Source organism: Mya arenaria, chromosome 13 (assembly GCF_026914265.1).
Source record: "Mya arenaria isolate MELC-2E11 chromosome 13, ASM2691426v1".
Taxonomy (NCBI): Eukaryota; Metazoa; Mollusca; class Bivalvia; order Myida; family Myidae; genus Mya; species Mya arenaria.
The window spans coordinates 57,531,355-57,548,567 of record NC_069134.1 but is presented as its reverse complement, the minus strand read 5'-3'; the positions used below and the strand labels follow the sequence as shown (position 1 = coordinate 57,548,567).

Genomic DNA, 17,213 nt, shown 5'->3' with positions numbered 1-17,213 from the left:
GCCGTGTTATTTGTCACACCATGCCTTGCCATTAAAACAACATTGCTATTCTGTAAATCATTGATTGCATTGTGCAGAGTTTTGTGGGTTGTGGTAGGATGGGTGTGAGCTTGGCACCCAGTCAGCTTTACCAGCTGAAATCTATGCATGCCTTACTTCTGCATTATTGGGTTTGGGCTGCAGATATTTTTGTGTAAACAGTTTTGTGGGGTTGGGGCGGTGACTATCAACGCAGTAAGCTCAATTGTTAGAGTACCAGTACAACGTTCATGTGGATATGCACCAGACAATTGTAACCACGCCCCCCCCCCAGGTCTGGGGAATAGTGGGGACTTTGACTTTCAGTACAGCCAACCCTGGCTAAAATCCCCACCCTGTGCGGACGATCCAATGGCAATATCCCTGCCAAATGCCCCCACACCCAGGGACCCTAGGTAAGGTCCATTCCCCTCTATATATTTTAAACGAAGATAAAACCACCGCAAGAATAATTACAGTTTGGATCAACATGTCTCTTAATTTTATTTTTAATATTAGTCAAGTAATAACAGAGCCATCTGAATGCAATCCAATGTAAAATTAATGATAAATTAGGTTTTGCTCCCATTTTTACTTTCATTTCATGCCAAGCCCTTTTAAGTGCATTGAGTCTTTTGGGAGACTTCACAATATTTCTGGCGTTTAATCCCCATATATGGCTTTAAGTTGCCATACAAATTTAAGTCTTCATTACAAAATATACTGCATGTCTCCACTTTAACCATAAACACACAATGAGAGGACTATTTAAAGCATTACCATGTGTCAGAATTATAGATCTTTCTTTGCATTTTATTTGTCTAAATGTATTACCGGTCTCTTTAGCAATATCCTTGTGCCTCTTTGAGTACTTGGCTTGACAGTTTGGTTTTTAATACATTGTTTTGAATGTTTTATTTGTACACAACAATGATGATGATGATGATGATGACACTATGCTATGCCAAAACCTCAACACATTTTCTTCAAACAAAAAAGGACAGTCATTCAGAATAACTTTTATTACATCATTTGAGAAAATAAACTCATACAATCAACGAAATAAACATGCATCTGTAAAATCACAAGTCATGTTATGTGTTCGTTAATTCAACTTAATAAAGAAAATAAATATTGGTTGCAGTAAGCAATTCGCATCTCTTCTAAATAAACATTCCAACAGACTGAAAAATAAATCAACACAAATGGAAAAACTGTTTGCAAGTCAGCTAGAATCTTATTTTATGCCTATCAGATTGCTATGCAAGCTGGAAGCTTACAAAATCACTCTTAAGTCTGTTGCCTAAGTAGAAACAAGTATGGACATCCTTTTCCTGAGGTCAAAAGAAAGTATCTTGGAGGTCTTGAACTCACAACCTTGAATTTGGGGCTTATCCTTTAGACCACTTTCACCTTTTTACATTTTAAAAAGCCCAGTTTACAATATGGCATTTGCAAGGATGTGCCCTATAAACAGATTTTCTGAAGTCTTAAAAATTAAACTGAACAAAATAGTTCTCCTTTATTTGGTCTGCCACTGCCATCTGTTTCTGTTTTTGTAGTTATCTTCCCTCCATAATATAGGAAAACCACTTTAAGCGTAGATAAATCCTTTACCATTTTACCCTTATAAAATATATGTTCAGATTTATTTAATAATCACGGACCAACAGATGACTTTTATCTTCAACTTCACATCAGTATGTAAGTCATCAAATATTTGAGATGACAAGATGTTCCACTGAACGCTTTGTTTCCATCTTGCACTCATTTTTCCAAGGTAGGCGTTGCAGTTGTGTTAGATGATTTCCATGCATTGCAGGTCAATCCTCATACAATGGCATTTTTGATTACATTCGGATTCCAGTGCCTGAAATAGAAAACAGAAAATACAACAATAATAGGAATTATATTTTCAGATCAATTATTTTAAAAGCCTGTACAACAACAGAAAAGTATTCACAAAACATTAAGTGCAACACAAATTTAAAGCTGCATCCTCACAGTTTTACTGTTCTGAAACCTTTTTATTTTTGTCTTTAAACAAGCCAATTGGCAATTATTGTGCAAATGTATGGAAACCAGTGATATTACTCATAATTAATAATATTAGACAGCTGACATAATATCAGATCACAGTCTTTCATATACAAGTTTGAAAATTTGGTAAAAATTCCTCCAACTAGTCATATAAGGTCACACATAATAGAACAGATTTCAATTGTTTGGAAAATATTTTTTTGCTATTGCTTTAAGCCATACAATTAATTATATGTGTAAATTTAATTTAATTACTCCTTTGGGCTTTTGAAGAATGACCAAGAAGAACTGTCAATCTGTGAGAGCTGCTTTTAGCTCGGACTACTGGTAAATTAAAAAATATGAAATGAAATTGTTATCATGTTTAAATTCATCTACAATGTTGATATTTTATTTTTTATTACTGTCAATCCTTGTTGGTAAATTGTACAAACATGCAGGTACTTTTGGGCTTAAACCAATAGGATACTTGACTGTTAAATTATTGTCCGAATTTCGAAAATAGCACAATTATTACCTCATCTGCATTTTTCATTAGAACAAGCCGGGAATCAGAGTCAGCTGCACCCTGGTACCATACTCTTCTCTGAAAATGACGATAAGATTAAAATTTAAATGTCTGCATTTCATTGTCACAGTAAAAATGTCAGCATTTTTCAATGTTTCTGCATCACCACCACTTGTGGATATCATAGAATTTAGTCTTGAAAGAAATGTGTGCTGGTTTATGCGTTCAAACTCATTTTGTGAATGAAGATCTAATTTATTTAGAGAACTATATATTAGTGAACAGGGCCGAGGCATTAAATTGTGCCATTACATTAAGTTGTTCGCTACCAACACTCACGGACATATAAACCATGCATCCTTGGTTAAAAGAATGTAAATTTTAATTAAAAAAATTAAAGTTAATGATATGAAATGTATGAGATACACTGAGAAAGAAAGTCTAACCTATTATCGATCTAAGTAAATTCAGATTCAGACTTATTTGTTATTAAAAAAAATCAAATAGAGTATTTGCTGTCTTAATTTTTGCCACTGATCACTGGAGCTTGTTCAAAATTGTTATTTACTATATTATAATCTGTCAAATGAAAGAAGACTTTACCCCACCCACTAAGAATTGATGACATTTCCAATTAGTTTCTCATTAGGGCTCTTTTAAAACTATTTTTATATTTTATTAAAATACAATAAGTATAAAAATAACACTTACACACAAATAAGTGGTAAAAGTTCGCTCCTCATTCTGTCTTTGGACTAACATATCTCTTGGTTGTTTGAACATCTTCTTGGTCGGCCATGATGGACTATTTCCTTACGACCCGTATTATATCCGAGGCCATATCTTGATACTAGCCGAGGAGTTCCGATTGTGGATTTCACGTGAAATCCACTCAAAACGTGAAATCCACTCAAACTCAGTTATTTTAATTAATAATTTAATTTTTTATATACATATTAGAAAGTGCCTCATGAAGGGTTTATATTTCAAATTTTATTGAAATTGGTCAAAAAATAAAGAAGTAAGAGCTTTTCATTTTTTTCCAAAAATAGATCGGAAATCGAGGTGAAATCCAGATTCCGATAAGTGAAATCCACTCATAACTCATTAATTTTAATAAATAATTTTCTGTTTTTGTATATTTATTAGAAAGTGCCTCATCAAGGGTTTATATTTCTAATTTTATTGAAATTGGTCAAAAAATAAAGAAGTTAGAGCAATTTTTCATTTTTTTCCAAAAATAGATCGGAAATCGGCGCAGTATGAAATGCATACAACAAAGAAATAGAGTAATGCATACAACATAGGCAAAGAAGGGTTTTCACATTTGCATACAACATACACAAAGAAGGATGTTGAGAAACGCATACAATATAGAATAAGAACAAAAATATTGACATTGAAATATTATTGTTTAAATCAATAAATTAGTATGTTTATGAGGTTAGTCAAGTGAGAAATAGTTTATTAACTTTATATTTGAATTTTGCTTTTAAAACTAAAACATAATTGATTTGTTTTTCAAACTTTTTGTTTTGTTTGAATAGGGAAAAGATCCTTATATCAAATCATTAAAATTGGTTTAATAGCTTGAAGGAAACAAAAAGTTTATGAAAACTTTGCAATTGGATAAAATAAAGATTGTATTCATTGTGTATACTACAAGTATATAAGTACATTTAGGCCACAGAAACATATCATGTCACACTGATTACAATACATCAGAAACTTGTAAAAAAAAATCTATATAAATGATTTCTCATAAGTATAGTAAAGCACCTGGTACTTGATAAAAGACATACATGTATTTTTAAGAATTATTGTAAATTATATGTAACAATTATAAACTGTATCCGAAATGAACAACACATTTGCATAAATATATTATATAAAAAATGATGAATACAGCATGTGGGATGTAAAGAGTTTACACATGATAAATGTACATTCATTTGTTTACTATACTGAGTAATTTTTTACTTAAATATTGCATGAAAAACAGAAATTCCTCAGTGGTTGTTGAATTATCTGAAGGTGTGTTAACACAATATTTGTTGGTCTTTACGGGTGTGGTGAATTTGACATGCAGGCGAAATTGTTGGGTCCATTTGAAATTATATTTCACCGTTCTTCATCCTCATCGAAAAGTGGGAGACATTATATAGTTTCGTACTAAGTAAATTTGCTCTATACAAAATATGTGCTGCTTCCATATGTTTCAAAGAAAGCTTTTTGTTAAGTTTTTGTCATTAACAGTCAAATTAAGGTTGACCAGTATGAAACATTTCTGAAACTGGTTCATTATAATTTCTTATGTTTTCAAGATATACAAGCTTTCACATTTTTCTTTTTCTGGTAATGGTTCTATTTTAGGGATTTTATGAATTCAATTTGCCTCAAACTTTAATTAAAAAAATCTTTTTTCCTGCTTTGGAGTCCTTGATGTTTAATTAGTAATTTTGGCGTTAATGCAGAGTAAAAAAAGTGTTTTTTGCTGTCCCGGGATTTTGTGTTTTTTTGGCGTTAAACTTAATGAGTTGTCTAGATTTACAAAATCATCAAATTCAATAAAGATTAAGATCAATACACAGAAACTGTGTACTATATACAGATTCACTTATCCAATAAAATTAAGGGTCACTTGTCCAGTTTTCGAGAAGTGAAATCCACTCATAACTCATTAATTTTAATAAATAATTTTCTGTTTTTGCATATTTATTAGAAAGTGCCTCATAAAGGGTTTATATTCAAATTTTATTGAAATTGGTCAAAAAATGAAGAAGTTAGAGCAATTTTTCGAAAATAGATCGGAAATCGAGGTGAAATCCAGTTTTCGAGAAGTGAAATCCACTCTTAACTCAGTTTTATTAATTAGTAATTTTTATTTTTTGTATACATTTTGGAAAGTGCCTAATAAAGGGTTTATATTTCAAATTTTTATTGAAATATATCAAGAAATGAAGAAGTTAGAGCAATTTTCGGAAATCGTAGTGAAATCCACATTTTGACAAGTGAAATCCACTTTTTCAGACGTGAAATCCACTCATAACTCATTCATTTTTAACAAATTATTTTTTCTGTAGAACAAATAATTGAAAGGGCTTCATAATGGGTTTATATTTCAAATTTTATCCAAATTGATCCAAAAATAAGAAAGTTGTAGACCTATTTTGAAAAAAGATCGGAAATCGAAGTGAAATCCACATTTTGACAAGTGAAATCCACTTTTTGAGACGTGAAATGAAAAAAAAAAATGAAAAATTGCTCTTCTTTATTTTTTGACCAATTTCAATAAAATTTGAATTATAAACCCTTCATGAGGCACTTTCTAATATGTATATAAAAAAAATAAATTATTAATTAAAATAACTGAGTTCTGAGTGGATTTCACGTTTGAGTGGATTTCACGTGAAATCCACTGGATTCCTGTATCACCCGCGCACCCCTTCCGTATGGACTCGTTTTCATTTCTGTCTTAATCGATTAGGCTAACCTAAACTATTTCCTTGACGTCAAATATATTGTGACCGGAGGTTTAGTGTTGGATGAAGTTATTGGTAAGAGTAAGTAAGAAGTAATAACAGAAAGACGGCAGCTTAATATTCTCTTGCGTGAATATCAAAGTGTATAAGTGACAAAACTTGGTCCGTCCGTCTATTACGATGGTCGTAACAAAAGTACATTGATGGTTAATAGAAAGCGCCCCGCCCCTATAAATCTATAAACAACTCACTCACATAAACTGGACGAAAACATACATAAATCAGACATATACATCTTTACGTACAGTAAATATAATTGACAGAATTGACAATACATTAACTATGATGATGTTAAAATTGATGAAAGAAGATCGAGGTCGTTACAACATTTAAGCCCTTAAAGACATTATAAGAATTCCTGGCTACTGTAGGTGTCATTCATGTGATTTCTCATAATTTCATTTGTCTCAAATAAAGCTCACATATAATGTATTTTTACATATATTATTTATTTATACTTTCTTGAAATTCTTATACTCAGTGTTAGTTTGTTCCAGCTAGTCTTTAGTAGAAAGGTTTGGTAGTAAAGAGTAGAATTTTATATATAATGATATTATGTAAAAACATTCATCGGACATGTTATATGAGTATGCAATTATGATAGACTTCCGTTACTCGCAATTTTATACTCTTGCTCTATTTTAGCATCAAACCAACCAATTTAACAACAATCAGATGAGTTAACTATATATTATATTTACTAGCTTTGCACAAATCCAATTAACTAGTTTAACTAGTTTAATTTGAGCAATTTGTCTTCAATTGTTTAGGAAGACCATTATGCCAGGATGAATTACATGTAGTTGGGTATAAGCTAAAGAGTTATGCATGGGTCTTGCACCCTGCCCTTTTGTGGTAGCATCCTTCTGTCCTCATGTACACCAACATGGGGATACATCTTCCTTCATAGAAGTAAATGCTTAGGACGGGCAAATATTTCTTTTCTTTTGGTCATAACTTATGTTATGATTATAAATACATACAAATTTTACATGTTTGGCAGTTGGAACCTACTATAACTAAAATTCTGTCAATTCAATAATATTAATATTATTAACAGAGTAAGATATGTTTCAGTTTTATTGTAATATTTGGACCTCATAAAAGTACCAGAGACTTCAATATGTTTTAAAGGCTATGTGTCATTCTTTTAATGGATGGATAAGTGGAATTTTACAAGACACAATTGTGAACATATTGTAAACAGGGAAAATTAACAGAGTGTTTTCCACAAATTTTATTCCTAGTCAGTAACAAAGTTCTTTATGTGAACATTCTGCGACTTAAATGTGAACATTCTGCGAATTGAAACCCTTTCCTTTGATAAACTCACCATTTTATATGTTCTAATTGTGAACATTATGTTAACTTGAATATTTTTAAAGTTATAACCGTAAACATTCTGCGAACAATTATTTTTATTGTGAACTTATTGCGAATAGCAGTCCTAGGTGTGCGCTGATTATTCGCTTAAGCTGCGAACATTCTGCGAATGATACCTGCGAACACTGGCGTTCACAATATATTCACAAATTGTTCGCGAGTAGTTCACAAAAAGGCATTCATTCTGTAAGGGTTCTGTGCTAAAGGAGTTAATGGCACATTCTGTAGCATAATCAAATTGATATCAAATAAGTGAATTGCATAGCTTTTTACGAAGATTCCAGTCTATAATAATCTTTGTTTGTACAAACACTCATTTCACATTCTTAACACTATCATTAACAATTAAGTAAAAAGAAAACTCCAACTTAGTTCATAGAATATTTTGAATTATTACCTCTATCAAATGCATTAACCAATGTGCATTTAACAGAAGCATTCCTGGTGGTTTGCTCTTGATCACAAAAATATATTCGGATTTCAGTTTTACCGTCATTGTCGGATATCCACGGTTGACGCATTCAGTTACTCTGCATCAATTCGAGTAACCTGAGACAAATTAAAATCATACTCAGAGGAGTAGTTGTTTGCCGTGACGCGTCAGCCGGGTATAGCCATATCCAACGTAAGTGCAATGAAACTGATTTTTATTCAATCAGACATATTATAATAACTAGAATTATATCTTAGTGAATTAAAACCATTATTTATCATTATACGAAAAACACATTCCGTCAAAATTTTCATAAAAGTTTGTGATGCATTGGTCACCGGTACAAGGTTGGGTATAACCTTAATATTAAACGGTTTAATTAATTTCAATCAACTAGAAACAAAAACAAAACGTAAACAACATTGCGCTAACGCATAGCCAGCAGCCAATAGCTAGCAGCCAATAAGTGTTTGCGTGACTTACGGAAATAGATACGACGAAATAGAGAAAATTGCCAAAATACATTAAGTCAGCAGCCAATAAGGAATTTAATCATAACCGTAATAAATTTTGCACTGAAAATTCTTGAAATGCACCAGATTGTAGAAGTAAAAGGAAACATAAAACACATTTATTGGTGAACGCTGAATAAGAATTGGACGTAATTCAGTTTAATGCAATAATAAAATGATGAAAGATATCGATTAAAGAAGACAACAAGTCTGGTTTGATATCAATAACATCGATCGCTGTATAAATGTATTTGTAACCACTAAACGAGGACTGGACATTCTGTATGATGCAATAAATGTAATATTAAATGAATATTAATGAAAAATTAAATAAACATACAATCATGATCAATCTCTGTTTTGACGTACAGGCACCACAGCCTAACCAATTGAAACCAAACATCACGGAACTTGGGGTGGCTGTTACGACCAGAAGGAGGCGATGTGACGCCCCAAGACCGGGTACTGGCATGTAGGGGACATCCAGGGCTATCACCTAGCACCGCCCAATAACTTCCATCTTGGGGTGAGCTTGACCAAAATTGACCCCCAACGTCCAGGACCCCCTATTTGGGTAAAACAAGCACATGGACCTACTTTGGGTGGCTGTTACGACCAGAAGGAGGCGATGTGACGCCCCAAGACCGGGTACTGGCATGTAGGGGACATCCAGGGCTATCACCTAGCACCGCCCAATAACTTCCATCTTGGGGTGAGCTTGACCAAAATTGACCCCCAACGTCCAGGACCCCCTATTTGGGTAAAACAAGCACATGGACCTACTTTGGGTGGCTGTTACGACCAGAAGGAGGCGATGTGACGCCCCAAGACCGGGTACTGGCATGTAGGGGACATCCAGGGCTATCACCTAGCACCGCCCAATAACTTCCATCTTGGGGTGAGCTTGACCAAAATTGACCCCCAACGTCCAGGACCCCCTATTTGGGTAAAACAAGCACATGGACCTACTTTGGGTGGCTGTTACGACCAGAAGGAGGCGATGTGACGCCCCAAGACCGGGTACTGGCATGTAGGGGACATCCAGGGCTATCACCTAGCACCGCCCAATAACTTCCATCTTGGGGTGAGCTTGACCAAAATTGACCCCCAACGTCCAGGACCCCCTATTTGGGTAAAACAAGCACATGGACCTACTTTGGGTGGCTGTTACGACCAGAAGGAGGCGATGTGACGCCCCAAGACCGGGTACTGGCATGTAGGGGACATCCAGGGCTATCACCTAGCACCGCCCAATAACTTCCATCTTGGGGTGAGCTTGACCAAAATTGACCCCCAACGTCCAGGACCCCCTATTTGGGTAAAACAAGCACATGGACCTACTTTGGGTGGCTGTTACGACCAGAAGGAGGCGATGTGACGCCCCAAGACCGGGTACTGGCATGTAGGGGACATCCAGGGCTATCACCTAGCACCGCCCAATAACTTCCATCTTGGGGTGAGCTTGACCAAAATTGACCCCCAACGTCCAGGACCCCCTATTTGGGTAAAACAAGCACATGGACCTACTTTGGGTGGCTGTTACGACCAGAAGGAGGCGATGTGACGCCCCAAGACCGGGTACTGGCATGTAGGGGACATCCAGGGCTATCACCTAGCACCGCCCAATAACTTCCATCTTGGGGTGAGCTTGACCAAAATTGACCCCCAACGTCCAGGACCCCCTATTTGGGTAAAACAAGCACATGGACCTACTTTGGGTGGCTGTTACGACCAGAAGGAGGCGATGTGACGCCCCAAGACCGGGTACTGGCATGTAGGGGACATCCAGGGCTATCACCTAGCACCGCCCAATAACTTCCATCTTGGGGTGAGCTTGACCAAAATTGACCCCCAACGTCCAGGACCCCCTATTTGGGTAAAACAAGCACATGGACCTACTTTGGGTGGCTGTTACGACCAGAAGGAGGCGATGTGACGCCCCAAGACCGGGTACTGGCATGTAGGGGACATCCAGGGCTATCACCTAGCACCGCCCAATAACTTCCATCTTGGGGTGAGCTTGACCAAAATTGACCCCCAACGTCCAGGACCCCCTATTTGGGTAAAACAAGCACATGGACCTACTTTGGGTGGCTGTTACGACCAGAAGGAGGCGATGTGACGCCCCAAGACCGGGTACTGGCATGTAGGGGACATCCAGGGCTATCACCTAGCACCGCCCAATAACTTCCATCTTGGGGTGAGCTTGACCAAAATTGACCCCCAACGTCCAGGACCCCCTATTTGGGTAAAACAAGCACATGGACCTACTTTGGGTGGCTGTTACGACCAGAAGGAGGCGATGTGACGCCCCAAGACCGGGTACTGGCATGTAGGGGACATCCAGGGCTATCACCTAGCACCGCCCAATAACTTCCATCTTGGGGTGAGCTTGACCAAAATTGACCCCCAACGTCCAGGACCCCCTATTTGGGTAAAACAAGCACATGGACCTACTTTGGGTGGCTGTTACGACCAGAAGGAGGCGATGTGACGCCCCAAGACCGGGTACTGGCATGTAGGGGACATCCAGGGCTATCACCTAGCACCGCCCAATAACTTCCATCTTGGGGTGAGCTTGACCAAAATTGACCCCCAACGTCCAGGACCCCCTATTTGGGTAAAACAAGCACATGGACCTACTTTGGGTGGCTGTTACGACCAGAAGGAGGCGATGTGACGCCCCAAGACCGGGTACTGGCATGTAGGGGACATCCAGGGCTATCACCTAGCACCGCCCAATAACTTCCATCTTGGGGTGAGCTTGACCAAAATTGACCCCCAACGTCCAGGACCCCCTATTTGGGTAAAACAAGCACATGGACCTACTTTGGGTGGCTGTTACGACCAGAAGGAGGCGATGTGACGCCCCAAGACCGGGTACTGGCATGTAGGGGACATCCAGGGCTATCACCTAGCACCGCCCAATAACTTCCATCTTGGGGTGAGCTTGACCAAAATTGACCCCCAACGTCCAGGACCCCCTATTTGGGTAAAACAAGCACATGGACCTACTTTGGGTGGCTGTTACGACCAGAAGGTGGCGATGTGATCGCTGGAGCTTACTTTTGAGTAGTCGAAGCATTGACACGTACATATAAAACAATGATTGGTAATGCCACTTTCCAAGGTTGGTAGGCATTTGGAATTTCTTCAATCACACATGGGCTATTGTGGTCGAAAAAGTTTGGTTTGACCACATTAAACATATTATCATTTTTTATGCAATGCTATATTGTTTGAACATACACTATGCAAATCCCGTGACCAAGGACAAAAAATAGAATTTTTTTTCGATAAATGAAATTATTTGTAAATTATGTATTTCTATCTGTAGTTAAACTAAATCCTTTGGCTAATTGCAAGTTGGTCAAAACTACCAAATGAAGGGGGAAGAAAAGGGGGAAGAAAAAGCATTTGAAAGGTGTATGTCGCTGAATTCCAGCTTTATGCAGATATTAGGGATGCAAACGAATATTCGAATATTTGAATATTCGATGGGGTTTTTTTGGTATTCGAATGTCAAAATCGGTTAGGTGTTTTTTTTGTTTAATAAATATAGTAATGAATATTTTGCCTACAACGCTGTTGTTGTTTTTAAGATTCGGTTGTCTTGTTTTTACGATTGGTCCATAATGCCAGAGGTGTGAAAATGATGACAATACACTTAACACGCGTCATATCGTCGGGTCCTATAAAAAGTCCCCGTAACTTTACAATAACCGGCTGAAAGACACTTGACACAAAAAAAAAATCAATTATTTTCGATAAATTGCCTCTATCAATTAAAATTTCTAAAATAAACTAATTCCCAAGTTGGTTTGGTTTTTCCATTTTTTTTTAATTAGAGGTCAAGCCCAGAACGAGGATGCTCGTCGTACGGAAAGACCATCGATTGGCGCATAACGCCAATTGACCAGAAATCCATCTTAGTTCACGTTTTTTACAAACATGAAGGCAGGGGAATATAAATTAAAAGTTCTTTGTGTTTTTCTTTGTTTATAAAGTATTACTTTTTATTTTTCTGAAATGAGGAATTTCAGAGGCTCAATTGGTGAAATTCAGGGTCCGCCGCGCTTAGTGGTTGGGACAAAGTAGAGCTGAAATGCCCCGTCTAGTACTTTAGCGAATATTGTAATAGTTTACAACAACTTTTACAAGGTATATTTTGGTAATAAAATAATCGAATATTCGTTCGAAAGAATAACCGAATATTCGAATATCAATTTTGCCATTCGTTTGCATCCCTAGCAGATATCTTTTCTGCTTGTCAAGGGGGAATACTGCGTAGGAGATTGATTTACACCGGCTAGCAGACAACAGGTTTGAAGCCTAGACGCAGATTTGTATTTGAGGGTGTGTCCACCAATTTCGAATAAAAATTGCCCAAAATAAAATAAACAATAGCAAAAGAGTAGTTGTTTAGCAGAAACAGTCGCATTATATAGTTTTTAGAAACAGAAAATCCCCAAATTTACCTCAAATTCTTTATAGATTGAAATTTGGGATCCCCAAATCGCATCTAATGATCCCCAATATTAAAGCATCTTACTATGACCAAACTATTGAGTGCTAGCAGATGTCCGTATCATCGGAGGCTACACAGGGGTAACATTTAGGTTAGGATAAGAGGTACCTTAGAGTAAATAGTGGTAACTTTGAGGGGAACAAGGTTTTTTCGATAAGAAGTATTGTTGAGTATCGAATATGTTTACTTTTAGTTTGAATGAGCTAACATAGCTTTTATTTTTAGGTTTATAAACTAGTGTCACAGATAATTATGTACATATTTTCATAAATTTAATTAATTATTTAAATTAAATAAAATAAATAGCATAATATTTTGTAAAGCTATAAACGTGTAAGTATCATTTCCCGAATTTTGCCATTTGAAGCGGTAATTTATCAAAGCCTCTGTCATTAATAATCTTTCATCAAGTGTATACATATGTAGATATCACAAATCAGCATTGTAATCCGGGATATGACATCATGGATCGCTAAAGATCATCACCGTAGTCCCGGATAGTTCAAAGACTTTGACATTAATATACATACATGCATTATGACTTTCGTTATACATGGATATACATATATATATATATATATATATATATATATAGATATATATATATATATATATATATATATATATATATATATATATATATATATATATATATATATATATATATATATAGATATATGTGTTTATGTCACATAAACCGTGTTGTAATCCAGGATATGACATCAATGAACGCTAAACGACATTTCCTACCCGGGATAGTTCATAGCGTATGTCTGTCATGTTTCTTATTGAACATCCATAAATAAGAAACAATATTTCCAAAAACAATCATAAACAAAAATAATTCTACACATATTTTTGTTTAGTTGGCCAACCATGTTGTTATTGAACTTAAAACGCCGCAATGCGATATCAAGACTTTAATATCTGCGGTCATTATTTATAGCTAATTATTTTCTTGTATGAATTAACCTAAAGCAATCGGGCAAAAACCATTTTTTCTATCTTAAGTTACAGTGACTTTTAATCTGACCCTGACCCCACCCCGTCAAAGGCAATCCTAAGCGAGCTTGTCACATAATGTACCGACACATCAACCTTCATTACACTTAAACTGATCAATAAATATCCATAATTTCTTACTTTAGTTTGGGGCGGAAACCATGCCTTAATTTTTAGTAACTGTTACCTTCACCTTGACCTCGCTCCCTTGAAAGCAATCTAGCTTAACACAAAAGTTATCTACACATTAATTGCATTATTATCTATCCACTTCTTACTTAAGTTATTGAGCGGAAATCGGTTTCTTCTATTTTAGTAAGAGTGACCTTTACATTTACCCCCTACTTAACAATCCCAAACTAGCTCTTAACATAGCTACGTACACAACAACTTTCATCACTATCCTTAATTTTTTACTTAAATCATTGGACAGAAACGAATTTCAGTAACAGTGTCCTTGACCTTTATCCCCTCAAAAGCATTTTTAAGCTAGCTCTTTACATTTTCTATCTACACACCAACTTTCAAGACTAACCATCAATTCTCACTTAAGATATCGGGCGGAAACTTTTTATATTTTTACAGTGTTCTTCAGTTTTACCTCACCCCGCTCCTCAAAAGCAATCCCAAGCTAGCTTAACACATAAGCTACCTACAAACCAACTTTAACAACTATCAATCAATACATACTTTAGCAATTGTACGGAAACCAATTCCAGTAACAGTGACCTTGACCTTAAGCCTCTCAAAAGCAGTTCCAAGCTAGCTCTTCACATAATCTTCATAACTCCAACTTTCAGAACTATCCATCAATTCTTACTGAAGTTATTAGGCGGACACCATTTTTTCATTTTTTATTGTCAGTGCCCTTGGCCGAGACCCCATCCCCCATAAAACTGTTTCATACCCATAGAAATGATCATTTAAATTACTGATATTAGCCTCTTTATGGCATTTTTTTAAATTTCATGACTTAGAATGCACACGGATTAGTAGTATTCAATATGTTTGTCAAAGACCAGTTGATCCATTTTGAATTCACTTGTATTGAGCGACAACTGCCCTGTGAATCCCTTTCTGACTTGCTACTATGCCATGTGATTGATTTGTGAATCTACTTATTTTGCGCTTTCACACTAGCAAACTTAAAACATTCAATCAACTCCCATGTGACCGACATATTGAATACAATCTGCCATGTTTATTAACGTACAATAATATTTAATCTCATCCGTCACTTATTATTATAACTATCACATTAAACAAATCATTTTTTTACATCCTCAGTCTTGTTTTGAACAGGGAAAACCGAGACCCAATACTGCAAAGTTAGAGCGATACAGTGATCGTGAGGTTGTGCCTGGTGCAGGAGAAAGACTCAACCAACGTCGAATAGGACTTTACATTAACGAGCAGTTTCCTTCAGAAATAGAGGAACGTCGAAGATATTTATTCCCCGTCATGAAATGATTTTAATTGAATCCAAATTGCAGAGAAAAATGCAAAATAGTTCTCTTTAATCTATAAGTTGGGAATAAACGGAATGACACAGAAAGTGATACGCTCGTGTTGCCTAAAAGAACATATAACACACGGGAGGACCTTGAATTCACGACGCCTAACAGATATGCAACACTTTCTGCCAATATAAGTGACGTCCCAGTGAGAAACAAACCCCTTTTCAGGTATCTTCACGCCAATGAAGAGACTTAAGTGAAAGGCCCCCGCAACGATACAGACGAAAAATAGACTCACAGTTATTACCTCTCAAACCAAGAGTTTTGAGTTTAGAGGTAGATTTTCTCGACACGAATTCACTCTTGTAATGCTATTTTTAACGTTGATAGAGTCTGAATATAAGTACCTAGAAGTGTTATTTGCTAGAATTGGCTCTTTTTGTAAAGCTTAAGAATATAGTGCAAAGCAAGCTAAAAAAGCCACGTTAAGTTTGTTCACAAAAGCAAAACAATTATGTCTATATATTGCCTTACAAAATGATGTTTTAAAGAAAAATGAACAAACGATTACAGTATATGTATGTGAAGTGCGTAGCTACGGAAATAATCATATATTAGAAAAAGTACTGTTATTTTTTTAAGTATGTATTGAATATGTTAAGCAGTATACTAAAGTGTATGGTTTATTGCGATACCAAATGGAAATTGATACACAAACGATCAGTTATAGGTCAAAGCTAATAGTCCCACATTACCCATACTCAACTCCCAGTGTTGATATATTTTGGTATGCTTAGTAGATACATGTATATGCATGATGATAGAAAAAACTATGGATAAAACACATAAAAAATATATCTGGAAACTGTTGTATGATTAATATTTGGGATAATCATAAATTCCCAAGCACATTACGCCAATAAACGAGGTTTATGATTAATATTTTGGCTACTGAACTTGTTTCTGTAATTTTTTTACATACATATTCAAAGGTCCGGTCAAATGAAACTATATGATTTATAAATAAATGATTGGTATTCTACTTTAAATACATTAAGAAAGTAGCTATAGACTGTATAAAAACGCTTCCAATTGGAAGAATATTTAGTAAAAAAACTGCATTTTTTGGAAATATTTAGTAAAGTTGAAAACAAAAAAATAATCGACTACAATCTGAAGTAGGAAGCTGGAATAATATACAACTAAATGAAAGGAAATGTGGACATTGTGATAAAAACAGTATTGGTGAAGAATTCCATAATGTACTAGAATGTAGCTTTTTACAGAATACAGAATAAGATTTATCGAGAGAAAATTATAGAAATATCCTAATGGTTTGAAATTTAAAGAAATTATGAAAAACATTGAAAAAGATAATACAAAATCATATAAATATGTAAATTCATTAAGAGTGTAACACTATGTCCTCCTCCATAAGTAAATAATGTTTGAACAGAAATAATAAGTTTCAAAAATGTAGTAAGTATTAGAAACTCTGAAAAAAATATATGTACTATTATGTCCAATATGTTTGTAATGCCTCATTTTGTTGTATTCTATCTTTTATCCATGCGCATTTTGTCCTGCATTTCAGATATTAGTGATTTTTAATAAACTTGGAAATTTCTTTCAGAACAATACATCTAGAAATAGTGGTTCTGGTAAAACAAACACGCCCATTCACATGTTACTTAAGCCATTAATTTATTATAATAAAATAATTAATTTCAATGCAATTGTATTGAATAATCACAATTAATACCTGTTACAGAAAGGGATTGTGATCAACA

The 17,213-nt window shown here is 35.4% G+C and overlaps 1 protein-coding gene across 1 annotated transcript in view; it reads right to left on the bottom strand.

The window, feature by feature from the left end:
- Positions 1 to 17,213, bottom strand: part of LOC128214014 (zinc finger protein 500-like) — a 155,765-nt gene that overhangs the window by 2,734 nt on the left and 135,818 nt on the right. The window lies entirely within an intron of this gene.